General features: G+C 40.1%; 2 long non-coding RNA genes across 2 annotated transcripts; both read left to right on the forward strand.

The window, feature by feature from the left end:
• The first annotated feature begins 4,520 nt into the window (after nt 1-4,520).
• Nucleotides 4,521-7,445, forward strand: LOC139831968 (uncharacterized). Its single transcript, XR_011746390.1, has 3 exons — nt 4,521-4,976; nt 5,146-5,257; nt 6,891-7,445. It is a non-coding gene; the product is annotated as an uncharacterized lncRNA (long non-coding RNA).
• A 3,989-nt stretch (nt 7,446-11,434) lies between these two features.
• LOC127321001 (uncharacterized) lies at nt 11,435-13,085 on the forward strand. Its single transcript, XR_007863775.2, has 4 exons — nt 11,435-11,570; nt 11,659-11,755; nt 11,921-11,997; nt 12,882-13,085. It is a non-coding gene; the product is annotated as an uncharacterized lncRNA (long non-coding RNA).

The raw sequence follows: 13,085 nt of genomic DNA on the forward strand, positions 1-13,085 counted from the left end.
GCCAAAGCTATCACATTTACCTTCCATTACGCTAAAATTGGAAAAGGCTAAAACTTGCCACACCGCCTATTCACCCCCCCTCTAGGCGACGTCCTCGAACATTCAATTGGTATCAGAGCTAGGGCTCTCTTATCTTGTTGGGCTTCACCGCCTAGAGAGTATGACGTCGGCTAGAGGATTAGTGCACATTTCTCCCTATACATTTGATGGCACTAATTATGATGCTTGGAAATTCTACATGCTTGATTACTTTAGGGACATGCACCCACATGTGGAGCGAATTCTTGATATGGGTTTTTCTCCTCCCAAGGATCCACAAAATCCAACTTTTGAGGAGAAGAAAAACTCTTATCTAGATGCTCAAGCTACTAAAGTCCTTCGCCGTGTTGTGAGTCATGTAGTGATTTCCTCCATTGCGCCTTTCCGGAGTGCTCATGAGGTTTGGACGAAGCTTCGAGATACATATGGTGGATCCAAGATCATTGAGGATGATCACGCTCCTTCCACTTCACCAACGTGTGGTAAGACACAAGGTAATGGTATGGTGAGTGGTGATGAACATTGCATTGTTAATGGTGAGCGCTCTCTTGATGATTCTTCATCTCTATCCCATTGCAATGTCTCATCTTTGGACTTTAACACTTGTAGCACGATAAATGATTTACATGCTAGTGTTGATAGTCCTTGCATATCTTCATCCCATGATGATATGCTTCTCTTTTCTTGTTGACATAATGAAGATACTTTGCTTTCCTCTAGTATTTGTGTGACTAACAATGTAGAGGAAACCAAAGATACTATGGGCCAAGACAAGATCTTGGATGGAGCTTCAAGGAGTTCATCTTCTTCATCATCGCACGGTTCCTACACTTGCCTTATGGCTAAGGCTTCTAAGGTATCTCCTTCCTTGGAACCCTATCTATCTAGTGATGATGAGGATGATGATATGGAATGAATTAATGTTGCTTCCTTAAACAAGTTGGGAGAGTCGGTGTATCATGCTCTTCCTAAGAAGAAACTTGTTCGCTCTAACTTCATGAAAATCTTCAATTTTGCCATTAAGAGCACAAAACTTATTGAGAAAAAGGAAGAGCATGAGCGCGAGTATGCACACGAGATTATAAAACTTGGTAAAGCTCTTAAAGAACAAGATGCCACCAAAGAAAATCTTGAAGAGAACTTTTCTATGAGGATACTTATGGAAAGGGAATCTCATGATAGAGCATTAGAGGTGGCACATGATTTTCAAATTAAAAATGAGAAGCTAGTTAGTGCTAATGATAAACTCCTTGAGGATTTTGAGCTTCTCAAAAGTAGCTCTAGGGCTATTGAGAGTGAGCTCATCAAACTCACCGAGTCTCTTGAGCAATTTAAAGCTCTCAACCTAATAGAGCTTGCTAATTTGCCTTTGTAACACCCCAACTTTTTCAACCTTGATTAATTGTCCTTATTGCAAAAATTAGGGGGAACAAAAACTTTTTCTAAAGATTAATTAGATGGACTGCCTTGATCTGTTTGTTGTGATGAATTGCCATGATCTGTTGGTAGATGAATTGTCTTGTTTTGCTTGATGAGTTTTGTCTTGAGTTACCTCAAATAACAACACCCCTGGTGGTTAAACAAGCAACTCACCAAATAAAACACATGTGTGGCTTAGGAAGAATTGTTTTCCTTTTTACTACATCAAACCTCTCTCCTGATGACAACATGGGTGTGCCATCTTGATTTTCCTCCTTGTGGTACAACCTAGCTCAATCATCCTAAATTCAAAACTTGGGATCATCTTCCCCTAGCTACATCCCTCTCTTATACCCATTCATCCTTGTTGGTTTTGAGGCCATGTCGACCATCTGTGTTGACAGGATTAAAATGTCCAGACTGTGGCAATTGATCTCTAAGCACCCACAACTGTTTTTGTTGACCTAAATGCATGGATCTCATCTGTGCATCTCCCTCTACAATTTCCACGTCCTGCATGTCTCACTCTACCCCTGCCACTCTTATATCCAACTTGATCTTATACCCTATCTAGTGTTTCAGCACTAGATCACTTCTTCCTCTTTAACCTCTTGTTTTTATTTTAATCCAAGTTTATCTTCACAAAACCAAGAGTGGGAATGATGGATACATTTTGTAGCCATCATCTACCCTTGAGAACACTCCTCCCTAAATTAGTTTTTCCTCCTCAAAAACCCTATTGTTTTCCTTCTCTAGTTTTGATCACAAAACTACTTCTAGTTTTACTAAAACTTTTCAAGATATTTCTTCAAGGAAAACAAGGAACTGAAATGGGTGTTGTTTTCTCATCCCATTTCTAACAAGTACTGATTTCAGAAACATTACTTTCTATTTTGTGCTCTTTTTAACAAAAGGCTTGTTTATGGTACTTATACCATTTCTTGTTTTCCTCTTGCTTATTTTACAATTAAGAAAAACTCTACTTTACTTGAGAGAGTAAGTAGAATATTTTGAACTCCTATGATCCAACTAGTTTTCTCTCGACATCTTCAAAATTCCATTTCACTTGAGTTCATTCCCAATTGTCTCTAGACAATTGAGGTGTGTCCCATACCTTTCAATTAAACTCTTTTTCAAATGGCAACACTTGCACATCTTATATTTCATCATATCTATCTCACTCCTCTATTCTTTTCCATCATTGCCTTGACCTCATGAATTGATGATTTATGTCAATATATTCATCCTTGTGAGTATATGAATACTTCACTCACCATCTCTCTTAATCTTGCTCTATCATTGACTAAACCACCATCACCACCCATCTATCTTGGCATGCTCATGCATTGTTCCATGTGGTGAATCCCAATTCTTTCAATTTTGAATTCTAATGTAAACCGCTAATCATCAACTATACCTTGGGAACTATCTTCATCCTAAGTTGGTCTCAACCAAAGTGGTGGAGATTATTCTCATGGCACATGGCACATGTCACCTTCATACTCATTTTTATCTATATGTATCTACTCCTATTTTTATCATTATCAAAGTCACTCATTGATATTATCTTCTCAACATCATACCTTGTCTATACACATTGATGTTGTGCCTTTCTCTCACATTGCTCACTTGTGCTTGGCAAGAATGGAGCCGGCCATGACAATTTCGGCCAGCCATGTTTCTCCTCACTTTCTTCTCTTGCAAGCATTGCCTCCCAACTACTCCAATCAATAAATGGGCAGCCACCTTCCTTGACCAATGAAAAAGGAGGCAGCCACCCCTCTCCATCTATAAATACCCCCTTGGCCGGCCACCACCTCCCCCTTTGCTCATTTTCTTCACTCTCCACTCCCTCACACTCTCCTCCTCTCCTCCACCACGAAATGCTGCTCCTCCTAGCAACCATGGCCGGCCATGGCCATGGAAACCTCTCCAAGATGCAACTCCCTCCTTCCTCAAGCTTCCCCTCACCATGAGAGCTTCCCTCTCCCTCTCTTCTCCCCTAACCCTAGATGAATCTAGCTCTATTTCTCCTTTCTCCTCTCACTAGATTGGATCTTGATGCAGGTGCATGTTGGTCCAAGCATGGAGAAGGTTGAGCTATCCTCAGATCTGAAGTTCTTGAGCAAAGTTCGTCCAAAACCTTGCAGTAATTTCTGTATCTTGCTGTTTCAGATTCTGGTACGAACTTGTAAAATCCGCCAAATCTTCTGTGCAGATCCAAATCGAGTGAGTCAAAGTTCCGCGGATAGGTATTGAAAAGATCTACAACTTGGCGTTGGTCTCATCCTCAAATTCGTTACGGATTTTTGCATGGTAAATAAAGTTCTGTAAACATGCAGAATTACTGTTTGTTAGATTTCTCCCGTTTTACGAAACCTTTTTGAGCAAACTCAACTGTGGGTGAAAGCCCTCTTCAGTACCTTCATTTTGGCATTGGTTTCACTTCGATTGACCTCCTGAAACTGAAATGGTTCACAGATCAAGATCTGGTCAGATCTGACTTTGTCGAATTAAACCTGAAGCTTGGAAACGAATTTTTGAATGAAACCAACTGGGTAAGAACCACCTATTCAATACCTTTCAGCTGCAGCAGACCTCATATTTTTGTGATTTGTGTATGATTTTTGGTGAATTAAACTTGTTCTGTGTGTTCTGCAGACATGGCTGTTAGCTTTTAAATCACCAAAAATCCATTTTTGAACCTAATTGAGTGATTCCAATTTTGTAGGACTGCTGAATGTTTTCTTAATCATCTCAAACAAGTTTCAAACATTTATCTGTTGTGTAAATCCAGAGAGAAAGCAAATGGTACAGACATGCAGTAAACTTGTAAATCCATTTGTGAGAGTTTCAGAAACAATTAGAACCCAAATCCAATTGTGTATGCATCTCTGTTTAATTACCTTTCAAATGCAAGTGGCCTCATATTTTTAGGATTTTTCTACGATTTATGGCTTATAGATCTTCTTTTCTGTACAGTCAGATTCAAAGAAATTCCTAAAATAGTAGGATTAACCTTTTAGGGTGATTCCAATTGGGTTAGTCTTGTATTAATACTGGCCATCTAGGAAAAATATTTTTATTCTCTGTTCATACATATTTGTTGCTGTTAGTAATGTTTATGTGTGACATGCATTGTTGAAGCAAAACTTTTCGGTTTATTTAAAACCCTTGACCAACTCTTTTTAGTAGAGATGGGCAACCTTTGTTTTATGCTTGCAAAACAAAACCTCTGCAATTTAACTTTAGCTCTTTTGTTTTGCTTAAGTTTTCAAATGGTGGGGCATATCATTTGCTTCCTATTCTTGTGTAGTGTTATGTAAGCTTTATAAAATAGGGAGAATGATTGCCCGCTTTTGCAAAAATGTTTCAAATTATAATGTGAATGTTTTTGATGCCAAACTAATGCACTTGTCATCTTTATGATGTTATCTACCAGGGGATATTTGGTTGATACCCTGGTGATAAACGAGAGAGGCAATTGCTAAGTTGTGATACTCTCATACCTTTACTAGGTAAATAAAATGGGTTCTCTTTTAGTTGCTTTGTAGTATCTATAAGTTCTTTGTATGTTAGCCCGTAGTAAGGTGGTTAGCTATTGCTTGTTGATTGTTGAATGTTGCATGCTTGTTATGATTGGTGCAATGTGATTGATTGTGTTCCTTTTATATTTTTCGACAATAGATGCGAACGATTCCGGAGAAGAAGAAGAAGTGGTTCGGACAAGGATTTTATTTATATTGACGGGATTCTTATATTGATGAAGTTGAAGAAGTCCAGGGACAAATAAGCCAAGGCAAGCCATATTTTGATCTCTGATATGATGTCTCTTTGGATGTCATCTTGTGCTATCAATAGCATCTTGGTTCTATGTGTGATGATCTCCATATTGTTGTCATCTATGCTTGGATGCAAGCATGGTACCTCTAGTAGTTTTATCTTGTCAAGGTCTTGGTAATTGGTTGGGTGTATGGTATCATGGCCATTGCTATCCAACTTGCTTTCTATATTTAGCTTGAATATGTTCCACCTCGGGACAAGATTCATACTACACCCCCTTCTAGTGTAGATGTATCAATACCATGTTTTTGGTGTATTCTCAAATTGTGATGAGTATGCCTGATTCCCTTAATGGTGTTGGTGTTGGTCAATTCTCATCCCTATCTATTGATTGGGTTAGATAGCACCACAAATCTGAAAGTATATTTCCTCTTGTGTTGTCATAATACATGCTTAGCTCAAGCAAGTATGATCCACTCCAATACCTCTTTTTCATACCCTCAATGGCGTGATGACCCTCATCTCGGCCATAGTGTTGTATTAGTTCAACTCATGAAACTTTAGGTTGGGAACCCCTCAAGGTTTACCTTGTTGTAAATGTTTATGAAAACCTTGGGTGAGGCAATCTTACCCAAGCGTATGGTTTATGAAAGGAAAGGATCTTGACAAAGATGGTTGGAAAGAGGAAAGTGTGTGTAACTTGGGTTTTTGAGAAAAACGACACATGGTTCTTTGTATTCGCCCGGAACAACTAAACAGCGCAACCATAGCTACTCCAACGTGGGCACGGGGCTTAACTTGACGTTTGTTCTTCTTAGCATGAGGCACCGCACAACTATACAAGGGTACGGTTACCCCCGAGTCCGGGTTGTCGAGGTTGGGACAATAGTATAACGGGAGGCCTTCGGGGCTGACCCGTCCGGAAGACACTATGGGTCTCCTGGCTTGGCGGTGGAGCCACGCTCAAAAGGAGGTGAGCTGCCACGGTGCCGGGGAGGTACATACTCCATAGGGTAGGACCTCGTGTTAAGTCGAATGGGCGAAAGGTTATGTCCGGGTATCCGTCGTGGCATATGTCGTTATGCGGGGATGATGCCCACATGATAGGTATCCGGATAGTTGTGGTGAAAGTGTGCAAACTCTGCAGAGTCAAAACTATTCGAATAGCCGCGTCCGCGGTCATGGACGGTTGGGATGGCCGTTACAGAGCTGCGTCGAGTTTTGGTTTTGAAAATGATTTCCAAAGGAAATGTGTGTTGGAAGTACCGGAAGGGTACGGGAAAGATGTTGTGCCGACCATGTGGAGATGGTCGAGGAAAATGAAACAAAAGCGGGTGACCCTTCCTAGTGTTTCATGTAGAGGAACTCTTCTTTAACAAAGATATAGAGATGTCATAGAAATGTCTTATCACCCTCTTAGTGTCCCCTTCAACTGTGATGTGGGATGCTATATCCACAAGAGAAACTGATTCTCTTTCACATTCTATATCCACAAGAGAAATTGATTCTCTTTCACATGCTATATCCACCAGAGAAACTATTCTTCCTCTCTTGTCTTCTTTAGTTAGAATTGTTATCACCTTCTTGATGGTTTGCGAGTACAATTCAAATGTACTCACGGCTTTGTCCCTGGCTATTTACTTGGCCAGACCTGGAGGACTTCGACAGATGAAGAAGGAGTTGACGACGTCTATGCGAGCTAGGAACGTCTTCCCAGTCAGTTGCCTATAGGGTTAAGGCAGATGACTTGGGCTCTACGCTGCTGAAGTGATTCTGCTACTCTGATGATTAGATTAGGCCCTTCGAGGCTATCTTGTAAAGATGGGTCATGTGACTTTATTGTAATTTTCTTATTCCATTTTGTAAAGGATGATGTAATTTGATATCAGTTCGGTTATGTGTTCACGGCACACTGATCATGGGAACGTGAACTGTATACATAACAGGGTATTTCGGACAGCTAGTCCGGGGTCCCCACAGAGCTGGTATCAGAGCCATCCTGACTGTAGGAGACCTTAGTTAGCATGGACGTTAGTTAGGAAACAAGTACTTGGGCAAAACTATTTACCAAACAAATTCTTTCGTTAGTCGGAAGCATAGCTTCTACTCCTCTTGTTTCTTCAAAACTTCTAAATTCTTATCTCTCCGCTTTATAGAAGTGTTTGAAAATTCTTACTCTATTGTCTCATCCACTTCAAACCTACATATTGGACGATGTCCCCAAGTCAGACCGGAGACTCGAACTCAAAGATACATCAATCCCTCAGGAAGACTCATGAATCTCCAACGACAGCTATTGAAGATTGGAGGCCGACTTAGTGTGCACATAAAAGAATGATAATATCATGTCTTTGGTTGTCACCAAAGTATGTCAAAGATCTGACCTTGTTCCTCCGTGGACTTGCACTTTTTGCAGTCGTCAGGGATCAAGTCCTCAGTTTTTGACTAGTAATTTTTAGGCCAGCCACCGTAAGATGCCGACTTTGGGAGTACCTACACAACTACCCCTTCGAAGACCCCACGTCCCGGGATGTTGAGCAAGAAGACTACACAGTTTTAGCCTCTACCTCAACCTCGACGACTCAACACCAGGCCGCATCACCACTCTCTGCTTCAAGAATCCTTGTTGAAGATGATGTCAACAAGCTGAAGACTGCAACATATGTGACCAGCCCAAACCTATAGGATGGATAGGACAAAACTCAATCGCTTTGATTGAGCTACCCCCGCGTATTAGTCATCCATGGGTACTTGTGTTACCATGACTGGTTTGATGATTGCTTGTAGTTCCCTAAGTGTGTTGTCTTGAGTGTTTTTATTTGTTTGTTGTGTGTTTGATTGTCTTGGTCTTTAGGTCTGAAAAACACTCTTGGTGTGATAAACCAGTGTAGGAAGCCCCTCTAAGATGTTTTCACAGTCATCTACCTCGCCGATAAAATGCTTACTGCTAGCTAAATGGATAAGTTAACCCTGTTAATCATCGATTCTCAACCGTCAGAGAAACTGACCAGACCCCTATCTACGCCAACTACTTTCAAGATCAGCTGAAGCATCTCTACTAAGCCGAGAAGACAGAAGACCCGACCTTCAAGAGTGACTGCACCTCTGCAAGAAGACATGCATACTAACTTTGTCTAACCTTGGAGTATAATCGCGCTAACCTCGAGGATATCTTTTTGAAACCACCCTCTAACACACCGTCTAACAAACTGAGAGAACAATAGCGTCAGACCCAAGTTACATCACATGGTTCATCTGTTCCTCATCAAGTGAAGCTCATGAAGGTACCTCAAGACTCAAGATTAGGTGTATTTTACCTACTCACTTCTTAAGTGGTATAAGTCAACACTGACCCTCAAGCTGAAGATTGTCTTCGACGGCCTTCGTTGCTGCTTCATATGGAGACCAACCAGGCGTTTCATCGACTTACTAACTTACCGCGCGTTATATGGTCTAATAAACACCGTGAGTGCCTCTTGAAGTCGTGGACTACACATCGTCTCCTGAAGATTCTTCAACTGAATACGGAAGATCGACGACTTCTTCAGAAGCCCAGACAGGACTACAAGGCAGAAGCTCTGAGTTTTTCCGAAACCCGATGAAAAATCCTAAGGGTGGAAGATGAAGTCTTCCACTAAAAATTGGAGCTGACCCTAAAAATTTAAACCTTTCTAAAACACCGTTGGGAATTTGGGATGCACTAACTTCCCTTGAAGCTGTGGACTGCACCTCGCTCCCTGAAGATGCTTCAACTCAAGACGAGAGAAAGATCACTTCTTCGAAAGCACTGACAAGACCCTTGGCCGAAGCTTAGAGTTTTTAAACCCCCCCTATGAACAATTTTAAGGGTGGAAGTCTTCCACTAAAATTTAAAGTTAACTCTAAAAAGTTTTCAACCCTGCTAAAGCACCGCTGGAGCGCGCTAACTCTCCTTGAATCGTGGACTCTAACACCTGCTTGGAGTATTCAACCTCTTCATGAAGCTCACCATCGGCAGGAATCCATCATGTCTCCCAGAAGATGAAGCAACGACCTTCTAAAAAATGGCACATCTACAAAAGAATGGAGTCTAACTTTAGTTAAACTTTACAACCCCTCTAGTTCTATGCTTAGTAATCTCAGGACGAGATTATTTTAAGGGTGGAAGATCTGTAACACCCCAACTTTTTCAACCTTGATTAATTGTCCTTATTGCAAAAATTAGGGGGAACAAAAACTTTTTCTAAAGATTAATTAGATGGACTGCCTTGATCTGTTTGTTGTGATGAATTGCCTTGATCTGTTGGTAGATGAATTGTCTTGTTTTGCTTGATGAGTTTTGTCTTGAGTTACCTCAAATAACAACACCCCTGGTGGTTAAACAAGCAACTCACCAAATAAAACACATGTGTGGCTTAGGAAGAATTGTTTTCCTTTTTACTACATCAAACCTCTCTCCTGATGACAACATGGGTGTGCCATCTTGATTTTCCTCCTTGTGGTACAACCTAGCTCAATCATCCTAAATTCAAAACTTGCGATCATCTTCCCCTAGCTACATCCCTCTCTTATACCCATTCATCCTTGTTGGTTTTGAGGCCATGTCGACCATCTGTGTTGATAGGATTAAAATGTCCAGACTGTGGCAATTGATCTCTAAGCACCCACAACTGTTTTTGTTGACCTAAATGCATGGATCTCATCTGTGCATCTCCCTCTACAATTTCCACGTCCTGCATGTCTCACTCTACCCCTGCCACTCTTATATCCAACTTGATCTTATACCCTATCTAGTGTTTCAGCACTAGATCACTTCTTCCTCTTTAACCTCTTGTTTTTATTTTAATCCAAGTTTATCTTCACAAAACCAAGAGTGGGAATGATGGATACATTTTGTAGCCATCATCTACCCTTGAGAACACTCCTCCCTAAATTAGTTTTTCCTCCTCAAAAACCCTATTGTTTTCCTTCTCTAGTTTTGATCACAAAACTACTTCTAGTTTTACTAAAACTTTTCAAGATATTTCTTCAAGGAAAACAAGGAACTGAAATGGGTGTTGTTTTCTCATCCCATTTCTAACAAGTACTGATTTCAGAAACATTACTTTCTATTTTGTGCTCTTTTTAACAAAAGGCTTGTTTATGGTACTTATACCATTTCTTGTTTTCCTCTTGCTTATTTTACAATTAAGAAAAACTCTACTTTACTTGAGAGAGTAAGTAGAATATTTTGAACTCCTATGATCCAACTAGTTTTCTCTCGACATCTTCAAAATTCCATTTCACTTGAGTTCATTCCCAATTGTCTCTAGACAATTGAGGTGTGTCCCATACCTTTCAATTAAACTCTTTTTCAAATGGCAACACTTGCACATCTTATATTTCATCATATCTATCTCACTCCTCTATTCTTTTCCATCATTGCCTTGACCTCATGAATTGATGATTTATGTCAATATATTCATCCTTGTGAGTATATGAATACTTCACTCACCATCTCTCTTAATCTTGCTCTATCATTGACTAAACCACCATCACCACCCATCTATCTTGGCATGCTCATGCATTGTTCCATGTGGTGAATCCCAATTCTTTCAATTTTGAATTCTAATGTAAACCTCTAATCATCAACTATACCTTGGGAACTATCTTCATCCTAAGTTGGTCTCAACCAAAGTGGTGGAGACTATTCTCATGGCACATGGCACATGTCACCTTCATACTCATTTTTATCTATATGTATCTACTCCTATTTTTATCATTATCAAAGTCACTCATTGATATTATCTTCTCAACATCATACCTTGTCTATACACATTGATGTTGTGCCTTTCTCTCACATTGCTCACTTGTGCTTGGCAAGAATGGAGCCGGCCATGACAATTTCGGTCAGCCATGTTTCTCCTCACTTTCTTCTCTTGCAAGCATTGCCTCCCAACTACTCCAATCAATAAATGGGCAGCCACCTTCCTTGACCAATGAAAAAGGAGGCAGCCACCCCTCTCCATCTATAAATACCCCCTTGGCCGGCCACCACCTCCCCCTTTGCTCATTTTCTTCACTCTCCACTCCCTCACACTCTCCTCCTCTCCTCCACCACGAAATGCTGCTCCTCCTAGCAACCATGGCCGGCCATGGCCATGGAAACCTCTCCAAGATGCAACTCCCTCCTTCCTCAAGCTTCCCCTCACCATGAGAGCTTCCCTCTCCCCCTCTTCTCCCCTAACCCTAGATGAATCCAGCTATATTTCTCCTTTCTCCTCTCACTATATTGGATCTTGATGCAGGTGCATGTTGGTCCAAGCATGGAGAAGGTTGAGCTATCCTCAGATCTGAAGTTCTTGAGCAAAGTTCGTCCAAAACCTTGCAGTAATTTCTGTATCTTGCTGTTTCAGATTCTGGTACGAACTTGTAAAATCCTCCAAATCTTCTGTGCAGATCCAAATCGAGTGATTCAAAGTTCCGCAGATAGGTGTTGAAAAGATCTACAACTTGGCGTTGGTCTCATCCTCAAATTCGTTACGGATTTTGCATGGTAAATAAAGTTCTGCAAACATGCAGAATCACTGTTTGTTAGATTTCTCCCGTTTTACGAAACCTTTTTGAGCAAACTCAACTGTGGGTGAAAGCCCTCTTCAGTACCTTCATTTTGGCGTTGGTTTCACTTCAATTGACCTCCTGAAACTGAAATGGTTCACAGATCAAGATCTGGTCAGATCTGACTTTGTCGAATTAAACCTGGAGTTTGGAAACGAATTTTTGAATGAAACCAACTGGGTAAGAACCACATATTCAATACCTTTCAGCTGCAGCAGACCTCATATTTTTGTGATTTGTGTATGATTTTTGGTGAATTAAACTTGTTCTGTGTGTTCTGCAGACATGGCTGTTAGCTTTTAAATCACCAAAAATCCATTTTTGAACCTAATTGAGTGATTCCAATTTTGTAGGACTGCTGAATGTTTTCTTAATCATCTCAAATAAGTTTCAAACATTTATCTATTGTGTAAATCCAGAGAGAAAGCAAATGGTATAGACATGCAGTAAACTTGTAAATCCATTTGTGAGAGTTTCAGAAACAATTTGAACCCAAATCCAATTGTGTATGCATCTCTGTTTAATTACCTTTCAAATGCAAGTGGCCTCATATTTTTAGGATTATTCTACGATTTATGGCTTACAGATCTTCTTTTCTGTACAGTCAGATTCAAAGAAATTCCTAAAAGAGTAGGATTAACCTTTTTGGGTGATTCCAATTGGGTTAGTCTTGTATTAATACTGGCCATCTAGGAAAAATATTTTTATTCTCTGTTCATACATATTTGTTGCTGTTAGTAATGTTTATGTGTGACATGCATTGTTGAAGCAAAACTTTTCGGTTTATTTAAAACCCTTGACCAACTCTTTTTAGTAGAGATGGGCAACCTTTATTTTATGCTTGCAAAACAAAACCTCTGCAATTTAACTTTAGCTCTTTTGTTTTGCTTAAGTTTTCAAATGGTGGGGCATATCATTTGCTTCCTATTCTTGTGTAGTGTTATGTAAGCTTTATAAAATAGGGAGAATGATTGCCCGCTTTTGCAAAAATGTTTCAAATTATAATGTGAATGTTTTTGATGCCAAACTAATGCACTTGTCATCTTTATGATGTTATCTACCAGGGGATATTTGGTTGATACCCTGGTGATAAACGAGAGAGGCAATTGCTAAGTTGTGATACTCTCATACCTTTACTAGGTAAATAAAATGGGTTCTCTTTTAGTTGCTTTGTAGTATCTATAAGTTCTTTGTATGTTAGCCCGTAGTAAGGTGGTTAGCTATTGCTTGTTGATTGTTGAATGTTGCATGCTTGTTATGATTGGTGC

This window comes from Lolium perenne, chromosome 6 (assembly GCF_019359855.2).
Source record: "Lolium perenne isolate Kyuss_39 chromosome 6, Kyuss_2.0, whole genome shotgun sequence".
Lineage (NCBI taxonomy): Eukaryota > Viridiplantae > Streptophyta > Magnoliopsida > Poales > Poaceae > Lolium > Lolium perenne.